We start from the raw sequence: 15,223 nt of genomic DNA, 5'->3' as shown, positions 1-15,223 counted from the left end.
GTGTTTATGGACTTGTTGGTATGATTGGACGGGGTCTGGGGTGGCTCAGGTCAGTTTTGTATCACCTAGAGCATGTTTGGAGTTTGCTAATTTTACTGATGTATGGTGTTCATCGCGTTTGCGAGGGAAGCATCGCTCTCACGATGAAAGATTTGGTGTTAGGGAGGACTTATTCTTTGCGTTCGCGCCTGGGGAGTCACGTTCGCGGTGGCTAGTGGGTTGGCCCTTCACGTTCATGCTAGGAGGGTAGTTTTTGCATTTTAGATCTAGGAGCTGGAGGATTGGCCTTACTGTTCTCGAAGGCCTGGTCGCAATCGCATAGTGGAGACAGGATGGTCATCGCATTCGCAAGGGATGTTCCGCAAATGCGTAGAGTTATTTTGTGGATAGATGCTTTTTTGCTTCGCGAATGCGATGCACGTGCCGCATTTGCGAAGAGTACCTATGGGCAATGCATTTAAGTTTTGTATTTCTGGTTTTTAGCCCATTCTTTCATATTTTGAACCTTAGACTAGGAGAAGGGCGATTTATCTTGGAGATTTTCTTAAAAGACTTCGAGTTAAGTAATTTCTACTCATTTTTGGTATTATTTCAAGAATTTACATGGATTATTAACACCCAAAACATGAAATTTTAAGGTAAATTGGGTCCCTCCCCTACAACTTGAGAGAGTGAAAAATTGAAGGTTTGATCTATGATTTGGGCTTGGTTTTGGAATCTAAACACATATTTAAACTCGTGAGGTTATAGGTAGTCGGGATCTACCCCTTGATTTGAGTTTTGACCATGTAAACCCAGGTTGACTTTTGTTGACTTTTTACAAATTGAATAAAGATTGAAGTTTTATTGTTTGGATTTGATTCCTATAGCTTTATTTGATTTTATTGAGTTGTTTTTGGCTAGATTCGAGATATTTGGAGTTGATTTATAAGGGAAAGACGATTTTAAAATGTTGATTTGGGCTTATTAAGGTAAGTATCTTGCTTAATCATTTGTGAGGGAATCCTTAGGATTTGACCTGATTAGTTTAATTGTAATATGTGAAAAGCGACGTGTATGCGAGGTAACAAGCATATACACGGGTTCTTTGGGTGATGTATGACTAGATTAGACTTTAGGTTCCTATTATGCCTTATTTTGATTATGTGCTTTCTATGAAACACATTTAATCATTTGTATGATCGCATGAATTTATCATTTCATGCTAAAAATCATACTTAGGCTTTTTATCTCCTAATTAGCCAAGATGGGCTATTGTAGAATTGTTGCTATAATTGATTTAGCTGTGGTCATACTTCATATCTTGAGCATAGATCCGCAATTTATGATAATTATGTCCTTGTGCACTATATTGATGAATTGTGAGCATGTGTCTCTTTATGATAAATTGGTATCTTTGAATGTTGTGTATTTGCACATATGGATATAATGAGCAGATTCATTTGTTGTTGCCACGAGATCCCGTCCGTGCAAATATTGTGGTGTTGATGATATTGTGGCAGGTATTTGTCGTACAGTTATAACGATGTTGTTACTGTTTTGCACGAGTATGTTATACTGCGTAGCATATGGATTTGGATTCATTCCCCTAGGGTCTCCCTCTCCCTCTTATGCTTCTCTCTTGATGGCGTACATGCAAATTATGGTAAATTGATTGATGTTGGGATATTCTGATATAGAATGCAATGATGGTGAGTTTCGAGCATAAATGTGGAAGCTTAGACCATGCAAATGAATCCTATATGTCTTTATCTTGAATTCTAACATACTACTCTATGCCTCTGTTTTGTTGATGACTTGATTGTCAAGACTGATTTATCTATGCTGAGTTGATAGCTCTTGATTTGATTATTGAAGATTAATAAGAAATATTTCACAAGTTCTTTGATTAGTGAGTATCACAAGACTTGAACTACTTCACTATTTCATTGAGGTTAGTCTTGATACTTACTGAGTAAACATTTTCTCGTACTCATACTACACTTGTACATATTTTTGTGCAGATCCAGGCACTGTTATTTATATATTCAAACAATATTATACTATTGAGACATCTCTTGTATTCGATTTTAGAGCTCATGACTCTGTACTACCTAGTTTTGGGATTTTGGTATTATGGTATGTATGTGTTATCCACTATTCTATTAATCTGGACATATTATATATTGTCTAGTTGTTTGAAATATTATTGTATGATTGACTTACCTAGTCTTGGAGGTTAGTGCCATCCTGACCTTTGGTGGGATGTTTAATAGTAACAAATTGGTATCAGAGCCCTAGGTTCATAGATTCTACAGGTCATGAGCTAGTTTAGGTTAGTCTTGTAGATCGGTACAGATGGTACAGAGATGTTTGCACTTATCTTCGAGAGGCTACCATACTATTATGAAAACTTTTCTTTCTTTCATTCTTTATCGTACGAATTTATTTATACTGAAGTTTGAACCTTTACTATTCTATATTTTCATAGATGGTAAGGACACATTCTTCTGGAGTAGCTGAGCAGGCACTAGTACCCATGTCTGAGCTGCGACAGGCCATGGAAAAGCCCGAGGTGGAGCACGAGCCGCATGTAGAGATCCTGCTAGTGTACCTGGTGTAGATCCACCAGTAGCTCCAGTGGAGGAGCAAATGCCCGATCATATTAAGCCAGTGGGAGAAGCCCAGGCACCTGAGGGACCTATTACTACACCTAGACTCCAGGAGACTTTGGCTCACATCTTGAGTGTGTTTGAGATCTTGACTCAAGCGGGTATGATCCCGATTGAACCAACTACTTCACAGGCTAGAGGAGGAGCCCACAATCCTACCACACTTACACTAGAGAATTTGGCTCATGGTTATCACACTCAAGGGTTATATAGATATAACCAGTCATTATCATTTAGCTTGAGATTAGGCTAACGTTAATCGTCGAGGAGCAGAAGAGGATGGAGAGTTTTCGGAGACTTCGTCCTCCCCATTTCAGTGGAGAGCATACTTGTTACATCTTGTATTTTCGTACGTTAAAAGTTTCATCGTCAGTTAATCGATGTAGACTCAGGGATGAGATTATCTTGAGGTTAACGTATTTACGTTAATTATAACAAGCGATAAGTAAATGTCATGAAGGATAAAGGGTACATGAATTAAAGAAAATGAGTTTCGTTGAAAGTGGCCAATTTGGAATAAAATACGGGTCAAACGATAATACCCGATAATTATGAACTAGTACCATACAAAGTACCGTATAACCACGATAGTATAATGTATAAAATATATTAAAAATGAGTAGTATTTTTAGGTAATTTGAGATAATTCTTAATTATACGGGTAATTGGTTAATTATCGAGTAACATGACATTTCCTAGTTAATTATTAAAATATGGGATAAAGATTAATCCCCCCCCCCCAAATAAGCGTAGCAGCTAGCCACATTTTAAAACCATGACTCTTGATAGATTTTCATTAGGTGGAAACTTAAGATACTACTTAAGGGACACTTCATCAATTTGAATATAAGACTTGTAAAGTAATAAGTACACTTTGGAATAAAGAGACCTACAATAAGAATGTTTCAAACGTTCTTAACTGTTAAGAAATTCATATGTGAGCTTTTCACATTGGCAATGAAATTACTTAGCAAAGTCCTACAAAAATCCTTCAAAACAGAACGTGCCATTATAAAATCTTCAACAATGTTCTGATTCTACACAAGGTTCCAATGAGAATTTTTAAGAATCGTAGCAACGTAAAATTTTGCGGGTCTAAAGGTATACGGTGCAATCTTCTCCAAGAATATTATACGCATTTTTCCTACACCAGGTATGTTAAAGTCATTCATTCGTTCTTTTTGGCATAATCCAAGTTATACAGAAGAAACGAGCAAATATACAGTTTTCATAAACAACTATATTCATAGAAATACTAGGGGTCTCTATGTTCTTGATTCCCCATATGACATATTATTATATCTTCTATTCATGGGTCTCAGAATAATACGTAGTTGAAAAAGTTTATCCAAAAGGAATATTTGAGATTATTACATATTTTTCATGCATTTCATTCATTTATACATGTGCATTTACCCATGACTAGATGACGTTATATATATGGGAAAAATGTTATATATGGGAAAAAGGTTATGATGTTATATACACACCACCACCTGATCAGTTCGTATATATTGATGATGTTGCCCATAGTGGCCGAGACGATATGATGGGATGCCCTATATATATATATATATGGGAAAAAGGTTACGATGTTATATACGCACCACCACCTGATCAGTTCGTATATGTTGATGATGTTTCCCACAGTGGCCGAGATGATATGATAGGATGCCCTCAGAGGCTTGATGATATTATGCACACCTACACCTATGCATGACACGACATTTATATGCACATGCATGACATTATAAATGTTTCGGGATTTATAAAGTTATTCAGATTTACAGATGGATTTCTCTATTCCATGTTTCATCTATGTCTCTTATGTACTAATTTTCATGCCTTACATACTCAATACATTTTTTGTATTGATGCCCTATTTCACGGGGCCTGTATTTCATGCCCGCAGGTGCAGGTAGGCAAGTTGACGGTCCTCCTTCTTAGGATCCTTGATCAGCGAGAGTTGGCGTGCTCCACTTGATCTGGAGCTGCTTTTGAATTTGCTGTGATATATTTGTATATATATGGGTATGATGTGGCTCAGTACCATCTTTGTACCGTTATATTTCTATTAGAGGTCTGTAGACAGTATGTCTAGTCGGATAGTATGTGGCCTTGCCGAGTTCTAGTTTTGAGGTATATAGTTGTCTATAGCAGCCTTGTCAGCTTGCCCTACGTATGTTGCACGTATATGTACATATGCCTTTTGGGCATGTTTCCTTCATGTATATTATTCTCGTAATTCAGCAGATGTTATTCAAGTTTATATCTTAGACACATGCTTAGGGGTGTTTAACAAGTAGGACTCGGGCACCCGTTGCAGCCCGTCGGTTTGGGTCGTGACAAAAGTGGTATCGGAGCAGTTCTATCGTAGGGTTGTCTACAGGCCGAGTCTAGTAGAGTCTTGTTTATATGTGTGTTGTGCACCACACTTATAAATAGGAAGCTACAGGACATATAGGATGTTATCCTATCTTTTTGTATAAGATCGTGTGATATAAGAATTCATGTTCCTAATGATATGTTATATTTTCTCCGATGCCTCCAAAGACTACAACAACCCAAAAGGGAAAGTCCGTGGCTGGTGAGACTACTAGTCAAGCGCCACGAGTTACCAAGGCTTGGGGAGATTCTCATAGTGAGATTCCATCTCAGGATTCACATACCCCGCCCTTTCCAGAATAGTTCAGAGGGGCACCAGCTGCAGCGCCCGTCCTTGTATGTCCAACTCCTCATCCGGATGTACCGGGTCAGGATATGAGAGATGTTATTCGGCTATTAACCCGATTAGTAGCCATACAGGCTCGGCATCAGAAAGTTGGTATTAGCCATACAGATAGGTCCGTCAGTGCGAGGGTTCGTGACTTCATTAATTTAGACCCTTCGGTATTCATTGGGGTAGATCCAAATGAGTACCCTCAGGTATTTATTGATAGAGTGCAGAGGACGTTAAGGGTAATGAAGGCCACTGCGACTGAGTCAGTTAAGCTAGCTTCCTCTAGACTCCGAGATGTTGCAGTTAATTGGTACGAGTCTTGGGAATTTTCCAGAGGTAAGGATGCCCCTCCAGCAATATGGAAGGAGTTTACAGAATCTTTTCTTTGTCATTATCTACCACCAGAGCTTAGACGGTCCAGAGTTGATAAGTTTTTGACCTTTCGGCAGAGTAACATGAGTGTTCGGGAGTACAATCTTTAGTTTGATTCGTTATCTAGGTATGCTCCCACTATTGTATCTAAGATGGAGGATCGGGTGCACCGGTTCGTGATGGGATTAGAGCCTTACTTGCTTAACGATTGTATGTCAGTCTCACTTCAGCCAGACATGGATATTTCTCACATCTAGGCATACGCTAAGGGCGTAGAGGAGCGTAAGAAGAAATAAAGGGCCAATCGTGAGCATGATAAGGCCCGGAATAAGAGAGCAAGGTCTTCGGGTCCTTCTGGTGAGTTTCGAAGAGGTCAAAGACAACAGTACTCGAGATATACAGTCCAGCCATCGGCTAGCGCACCCCCTCAGTTTGGCAGTAAGAGATCCAATCGTTCTACATATTCAAGGTCTGGTCAAAATTTCAGGGCCTCAGGTTCTCAGTATAGAAGTGAGTCAAGTTAGATGAGGCCGCCCTTGCCACAATGTGCTCAGTGTGGTAAGTAGCATGCTGGGAAGTGTCGTATGGGATTGGGTGTTTGTTATAGTTGTGGTTATTTGGGCCACATTATGAGGGATTGTCCGATGAGAGATGATGCAAGCATAACTCAGCCAGCGGGATCTATAGCTGGTTCGTCATCATAGTACGCCCCCCTTGGCAAGGTCTACAAGCACCAATGAGTCATGGTAGAGGCAGAGGTGGAGCATCTAGCTTAATCAGTCCTTAGAACTGCATTTATGTGTTGGCAAAACGATAGGACCATGAGTCATCGCCTGATGTTGTTACAGGTATATTATCAGTATCCTCATATGATGTATATGAATTAGTTGACCTAGGTTACACCTTATCATATGTTACTCCGTTAGTTGCTAGTAAGTTTGGAATAAAACCTAAATTGGTTAATCTTTTTGAGGTGTCTACACATGTTGGGGACTCAGTGATAGCTAAGCGAGTATATAGGGGTTGTATAATAGTAGTTCATAGTCGATCTACCGTATCGGACCTAATCAAGTTAGATATGATAAAATTTGATGTTATAATAGGTATGGATTGGTTGGCTTCTTGTCATGCAAATGTTGATTATAGATCAAAGATAGTCCGATTTCAATTTCCAAGGGAGCCTATTTTGGAATGGAAAGGTAAAACGGCATCGCCGAGAGGAAGATTTATTTCCTATCTCATAGCAAGGAAGATGATTGGAAAGGGTTGTATTTATCACTTAGTTCGGGTTCAGGATGTGGAAGTAGAGTAACAACCCATTCAGTCTATCCCTATGGTTAATGAGTTTCCCAATGTTTTTCCCGATGAGCTTCCAAGTCTTCCGCCAGAGCGAGAAATTGAGTTTGCTATTGACCTACTACCAGATACTCATCCAATATCCATTCCTCCCAATAGAATGTCCCTGCCAGAGCTGAAAGAGTTAAAGGAACAACTAAAGGACTTGTTTGAAAAAGGCTTTATCAGGCCTAGTACATCACTGTGGGGGCACCTATGTTATTTGTGAGGAAGAAAGATGGTTCCTTATGGATGCATATTGATTATAGACAGTTGAATAAGGTGACAATCAAGGATAAGTACCTCGCTTCCGAGGATTAATGATTTATTTTATTTGTTGGAAGGTGCCAAGTGTTTTTCAAAAATAGACTTGTGGTCCGGGTACCATCAGGCAAGGGTTAAGGAGGAAGATATTCCGAAGACAACATTCAGGACCAGATTTGAGCACTTAGAGTTTCGTGTTATGTCATTCGGTTTTACCAATGCCCCAGCAGTATTCATAGATTTGATGAACCGTGTGTTCAATCCCTTTTTGGATCTGTTCGTAATTATATTTATCGATGATATATTTTTGTATTCCAATTCAAAGGCTGAGCATGCAGATCATCTGTGTACTATGCTCAGAGTTCTACAAAAAGGGAATTTTTATTCAAAATTCTCTAAATGCGAATTCTGGTTGAACTCTATAGCTTTCCTTGGGCATATCATTTCGGGTGAAGGCATCCGGGTCGATACAAAAAAGATTGAGACAGTAAAGATCTAGCCTAGACCCACAACACCGATGGAGGTTCATAGCTTTCTCGGTTTGGTAGGTTATTATAGGAGATTTGTAAAGGGATTTTTTTCCTTTACAGCACCTTTGACAAAGTTGACTCATAAGGGAGCAAAGTTTCAATGGACTAATGCTTGCGAACGGAGTTTCAAGTCATTAAAGGGAAGATTAACTTCAGCGCCAGTTCTAAAGCTCCCAGAAGGGACCGATGGTTATGTGATCTATTGTGATGCTTCAGGCGTTAGATTGGGTTATGTGATGATGCAGCCTGGTAACGTTGTAGCTTATGCTTCTAGACAACTAAGAAAGCACGAGAATGTGACGACCTGGCTGGTTGTGAATTAACACTTTGATCCCCTATTAACTGCTTTCCCCAAGTTTATTTTTGCTATTTTATTTTGTCGGGATGTTCGATTTTGAGTTTCGGAAAGTTTTGGGACACTTAGTCCCTAAATGAGAACTTAAGTGTTGGAGAGTTGACCGTAGTCAAACCAGTGTGAAGACAACCTTGGAATGGAAATTTGATGGTTCCGTTAGCTCCGTTGGGTGATTTCGGGCTTAGGGGCGTGTTCGGATTGTGTTTTGGAGGTCCGTAGCTAATTTAGGCTTGAAATGCTGAAAGTTGAATTTTTGAAGTTTCCGGTTCGATAGTGAGATTTAGATCTGAGGGTCGGAATGGAATTTCGAAAGTTGGAGTAGCTCTGTAGTGTTAAATGTGACGTGTGTGCAAAATTTTAGATCATTCGGACGAGGTTTGATAGACTTTTTGATCGAAAGCGTATTTTTAGAGTTTTTGGAATTCTTAGGCTTGAATCCGATGAAAAATAGGTGTTTTGATGTTGTTATGAGCGTTCTGAAGGTTGGAACAAGTTTGAGTGATGTTTTAGGATTGGTTGGCAGGTTTGGTTGAGGTCACGGGGGCCTCAGGTGAGTTTCGGGTGGTCAATCGGACCATTTCATGATATTTGGAGTTGCAGAAAATTGCAGATCAATGCTGCAGAGAAATGACCTTTGCGTTCGCGAGTGGGTCCTCGCGTTCGCGAAGGGTTAGCTGATGAAGCTGAGAACTTAAGCCTTCGCATTTGCGAGGAAGGCTATGCGTTCAAGAAGGGCTGGGTGATTGGTCATCACGTTCGCATGTGGTGGATCGCGTTCGCGTAGAAGAAAAGTGGTCAGCTGGGTTTGAGGTATTTTATTCATCGCGTTCGCGAGAGGGGGAATGCGATCGCGAAGGGTGGTCTAAATAAAGCATCGCGTTCGTGGTTGGAAGGTCATGATCACGAAAAAGGAAATTAGATCAACGTCAATATGTGCTTCACGAATGCGAGGCTTTGACCGCGTTCACGAAGAAAGAATTAGCTGGGAAGAATGTTTAAGTTCAAAATCAAGAGTTTAGCCATTTTTGTGAAAACTTAAGCTTGGGAGCTCGGATTTGAGCGAGATTTTGAGGGATTTTCAGAGATATTGATTGGGTAACGATTCTTAACTCCTTTTTACTTGTAACCCATTAATCCAAATATGAATCCATCATTTAATTTCAGATTGGAGATGAAAATTGGGAAAAAGTTGGAAGAAAGTTCTTAGACTTAGAATTTGACTTTTGATTGAGAATTTGACTTTAGATTTGGATAATTTTGGTATGCATGAACTCAGAAGAGTGTAAGGATTCTGAAAATATAAATTTTACCCGATTTCGAGACGTGGACCCGAGGGGCGTTTTGGTCATTTTACCTAATTTTGCGTATTAGCTTAGAATTGCTTTGTAGGATCAGTTACTTGAAGTGTTATTTACATTATGCAATTGAATTGAATACATTTGGGCCATTTGGAGTCGAGTACTCGTGGCAAGATCGTGGTTTCGGGTTGATTTTGAGTCGGTTCGGGGTAAGTGGCTTGTCTAACCTTGTGTGGGGGACCTTATCCTTAGGATTAGTTATATTTGGTAATTGAAATGCCTTGTACATGAGGTGACAAGTGCGTACTTGTGCTAATTGTTGGAAATTCGGTTTTCTTTAAGTAATTACTAGTATATTTCCTTTCATGTTTCTATTACTTGCACTATTAAGCCTGTTGTTAGCTTAGGAAAGCATGTCTAAGTGACTTAATTGCTTTACTTGGTCAAACTGCCTTACATGAATTATGTGCAGCATGCTAGGCTAGGATTACTTGTTTGCCTTAATATGAAATTTGCCATTTCTGAATATTTTTCCTGTTGCTGCTGTGTATTTACATTGGGACTACGGATGTGGGATTCCGGTAGCTCTCCCTTGTCTGTTTATTTTGGGACTACGGATGTGGGATTCCGGTAGATCCCCCTGCCAAGTTATATGGAACTACGGGAATGCACCTGGTAGATTCCCCCAGTACTGGTATTTACATTTGGGACTAGGGAACAGGATTTCGGTAGATCCCCGCGCACTATGAGTTGGACTACAGGACGGGATCCTGGGAGATCCATTGGATATGTACATATGGGACTACAGGACGGTATCCTGGGAGATCCCCAGTTTTGTTTTGGTGCTAAGTCGCATTTCTTTCCGTGTTTTGCCTTGTTCCTATAATAGTTGTTGTTGCCCTTTTTATATCTTGTGTTACTTTTACCGCTGTATTTATTTATATTGTTCTATTCTACACTGTCAAATTTTATATTTTATTTAACCTCAGTAGGGCCCTGACCTTCCTCGTCACTACCCGACCGAGGTTAGGCTTGGCACTTACTGAGTATCGTTATGGTGTAATCATGACCCTTCTGCGCATGTTTTTCATGTGTAGATCCAGGTTCTACGACTCAGTCCTATCCCCCGTGAGGCGAGGCGACTGCTCTAGAGACTTCGAGGTACATCTTCCGCGTCTACAGACCGAGGAGTCCCTTTCTATTCTAGCTTTTAAACATTTTCCCTTCGGTATTTCTTTTCCTTGTTAGATATTCTGGAGTTAGACACTCTTAGACATTCAAAGGCTTGTGGTTCCGTGAGTTTCTGGGTTTTGGGATAGTGTATTAAATTCTGAGAAGTTGTGTTGTATATGCCAAGCGGCATTTTAAATATTGTTTCATTCGGTTATTTTTGGCTTTTGATTATTTCTTCCGCAAGTTTCATTTATTTTCCGCATCTGTTAGGCTTACCTAGACGTAGAGACTAGGTGTCGTCACGATGGTTCACGGAGGGCGAACCGGGGTCGTGACAAGTTGGTATCAGAGCTCTTTGTTCATAGGATTCATGGATCACAAGCCGGGTTATTAGTGTCTCGCTGATCGGTATGGAGACGTATGTACTTATCTACGAGAGACTATGTAACCGTTAGAAAAATTCCACTTCATTTGATTTCCCTGTTGTGCGAGATTTTTGACATCACGAATTTAAAACTTCTATCTTCTATTCTCTCAAGAATGGTTAGGACATGCGCTACTTGAAATGATCAGGCACTCGCGCAGGGAAGGCGGGGCCGGGGTAAAGGCCGAGGACACGCACGTGGTGCAGCCAGAGCACCTGCGCAAGCTGTCGCCGAGGTACCACCAACAGTTCCAGCCGGAGTCCAGGCACCTAACACGCCTACTGCTACTACTACTCCAGCTCTTCAAGAGACTCTGGCACAGTTCATGAGCATGTACACCACTCTGGCTCAGGCGAGGTTGCTTCCCCTTGCTGCAACTACATCTTAGGCCGGGGGAGGAGAACAAACTCCTGCCGCCTGCACTCCTGAGCAGCGAGTGCATGTTAAGCAAGTCCCTAAGATTATTCCTGTACCGCCTGTAGTGCCAGTTCAGCCTGAGGGCAGGGCAGCGGCTTCCGAGGAGGAGCAGCTGAGGCTTGAGAGGTTCAAGAGGTACAAGCCTCTTGTATTCAATGGTCTAGCATTGGAGGATGCTCTTGGATTTCTAGATGAGAGTTACCACATTCTCTATGCCATGGGATATCAGGATCGAGCGGGGTTTCCTTTACTACCTTCCAGCTTCGAGGAGCTACCTATGAGTGGTGGTGCACCTATGAGTTAGACAGTCCGAATGAGGTTGCTTCACTGACTTGGACTCGGTTTTTAGATCTGTTCTTGAGAGAGTATGTTTCTCAGAGCCTCCGGACGTATGGCGCGCAGAGTTTGAGCATTTGCGCCAGGGTGGTATGACTGTCTCAGAGTATGCTGTCTATTACACTAGTTTGGATAGGCATGTACCAGCCTTGGTTTCTACTATTAGCGAGAGGGTTCGTCGGTTTATTGAGGGCCTTATTCCTAGTATCAGGTCTAGCATGGCTCGTCAGTTGGAGATGGATATTTCTTATCAGCAGGTGGTGAGCATTGCAAGGAGGATTGAGGGTATGCATGCTAGAGAGAGAGAGGAGAGGGAGGCCAAGAGGTCTCGAGAGTCGGGCCATTTCTCTGGTGCTCGCGCTCCAGCAGCAAGTCGTCACGGTAGGGGTTATATGAGTCACCCTGTTCATTCAGCTCTTCCAGCAGCCAGTGGTATTCCAGCTCCTCCTAGACCTCAGGAGCCTTATTATGCACCTCCGGTATCTAATGCGCCATCTGTGCAGGGTGCTTTCAGAGGTTAGTCCAGCAGACCTGGTCCGAGCCAGTCATAGCCACCACGTCCTCCCAGAGCTTGTTTTGAGTGTGGTGACACACGTCATATGGTGAGGGATTGCCCCAGACTTGGGAGGGGTGCACCTCCACAGACTTCTCAGTCACAGCATGCCCCGCAGAGTTCTTAGGCTAAGGTTACAGCTCCAATTGCTACCCCACCTGCTCAGCCAGCCAGAGTTGGAGGTTAGGGAGGTAGAGGTCGCCCTAGAGGGGGAGGCCAAGCCAGATACTATGCCCTTCCTGCCCGTACCAAGGTTGTTGCCTCTGATTCTGTCATCACAAGTATTATACTGGTTTGTCACAGAGATGCATCAGTTTTATTCGATCCAAGCTCCACTTATTCTTATGTGTCTTCCTATTTTGCTCCGCATTTGGGTTATCTCGGGATTCTTTGAGTTCCCCTATTTATGTTTCTACTCCTGTGGGAGATTCTCTTATTGTGGACCGTGTTTATCGATCATGTTTGGTTGCTCTTAGCGGTTTTGAGACCAGAGGCGATTTATTGTTGCTCAGCATGGTAGATTTTGACATTATCTTGGGCATGGACTGTTTGTCGCCCCATTATGCTATTCTTGATTGTCACGCGAAAACAAAAACCATGACACTGGCTATGCCAGGTATAACGCGTGTTGAGTGGAGGGTTGCTTTAGATCACACTCCCAGTAGAGTTATTTCTTTTCTTAAAGCTCAGCGTATGGTTAAGAAGGGGTGTGACGCGTATTTAGCTTATGTGAGAGATGTCAGTATTGATACCCTTTTAGTTGATTCAGTTCCAGTAGTACGGGATTTTCCTGATGTGTTTCCAGCTGACCTTCCGGGCATGCCGCCTGATAGAGATATTTATTTTGGCATTGATCTGTTTCTGGGCACTCAGCCCATTTCTATTCCTCTATATCGTATGGCTCCTCCTGAGTTGAAGGAGTTGAAGGATCAGTTACAAGGATTTGCTTGATAAGGGTTTTATTTGGCCCAGTGTATCACCTTGGGTGCTCCTATCTTATTTGTGAAGAAAAAGGATGGTTCTATGCGTATGTGTATTGATTATCACCAGTTGAACAAAGTGACAGTTAAGAACCATTATCTTTTGCCTCGTATTGACGATCTGTTTGACCGGCTTTAGGGCACATGGGTGTTTTTTAAGATTGATTTGCGCTCAAGTTACCAGCAATTGAATATTCGGGAGCCATATATCCCGAAGACTGCTTACAGGACTTGGTATGGTCATTACGAGTTCCTTGTCATGTCATTTGGGCTGACCAATGCCCCAGTAGCCTTTATGCATTTGATGCATAGTGTGTTTCGACCGTATCTTGACTCGTTCTTCATTGTCTTTATTGATGATATTCTGGTGTATTACCGGAGTCGGGAAGATTATGAGCAGCACCTGAGGACTGTGCTTCGACAAGGCCAGCCGACACAACACCCAATTCCTTTTAACAATTAAAAATACACAATTTAAGTCTTAACATGATTAAATCTCAATTAAACAGTGAAAACAGTACAATTTGCGGAATATAAAACCAACACAGCCCGACATCGGGGTGTCACCAGTCATGAACATCTATCATAACAATTACAAGTCTTAAAGAGTCTACTCATTTATTACATAACCAAAAAAGAAGAAAATAAGATAGAGGGAGAAGCATTGGGCTACGAACGCCGAGCAGCTACTTAGTGAATCTCCAAAGTCTGCTAGAAGCTCTCAACCCTCGCAAGCAGGACCTGAAGTGCCTGAATCTGCACACGGGGTGCTGGGAGTAAAGTGAGTACTCCAACTCAATGAGTAATAATAATAAATGTAGACTGAGCAATAAGAAATCACGTAAAGGCACATCAACAGGCTATAAAGAAGTAGTAAAAGCTAGTAAAAGCAATGAAACAGTGAAAATATGTAAAGTCACTTATGTTCAGTTTAAGCTTCTTAAAATTTGCCTCTTTAAACAATTAATCAAGTAAAAGACAGGCAACTAGAAAAGGTAAACTCATAAAGAACCACCCCTCGGGCACAATACGAATAGAATCAGCACATCGGGCAACACATGGAACAATACCAGCCCCTCGGGCTTTATCTCATATCACAATGGGTATCCGCACTTACTGAAGGTGTGCAGACTCCTGAATGGGCCCCTTATAGCCCAAGCGCAATATCAAGCCATCTCATGGCATACTCAATAGGCTCTCGGCCCCATATCAACAAGCTACCTCGTGGCATACAAATCTCAGGCCCTCGGCCTCAAAATCATTAATCAGTATATCCTTACAACACAGGCCCCCGGCCTTACTCAGTTAAAATCTCATAAGCCATTTAGGCAACAGTAAAACATGATGCTCAGCCCAGTTTATCATTTAAAATGTCATTTAATGTATTAAAACAGAGTAGACATGGCTGAGTTATGAAAACAGTAGAAAATAGCATGACTGAGTACAAGTATAAAGTCACAACAGTGAGGAAATATTAGTAAAAATCTCCTAAGGGTTTAAATAGTTGGCACGAGGCCCACATATGGCATTCAGCCCAAAACATGATGGTAGCAAATAGTTTTCAATCAAATACGCGGTAAAACAGTTATTCGGGATGGACTAAGTCATAATCCCCAATGGTGCACGACCCCACGCTCGTCATCTAGCGTGTGCGTCACCTCAATATAGCACAACAATGTGCAATCCGGGGTTTCATACCCTCAGGACAACATTTACAATCATTACTTACCTAAATCCGGTACAAACTCTAGCCCGCAACGTCTTTGCCCCTCTAATCGGCCTCAACTCGTGTCAAATCTATCCAAAATTAGAATC

This window comes from Nicotiana sylvestris, chromosome 1 (genome assembly GCF_000393655.2).
Source record: "Nicotiana sylvestris chromosome 1, ASM39365v2, whole genome shotgun sequence".
Taxonomy (NCBI): Eukaryota; Viridiplantae; Streptophyta; class Magnoliopsida; order Solanales; family Solanaceae; genus Nicotiana; species Nicotiana sylvestris.
This window is presented reverse-complemented; position numbering follows the sequence as displayed.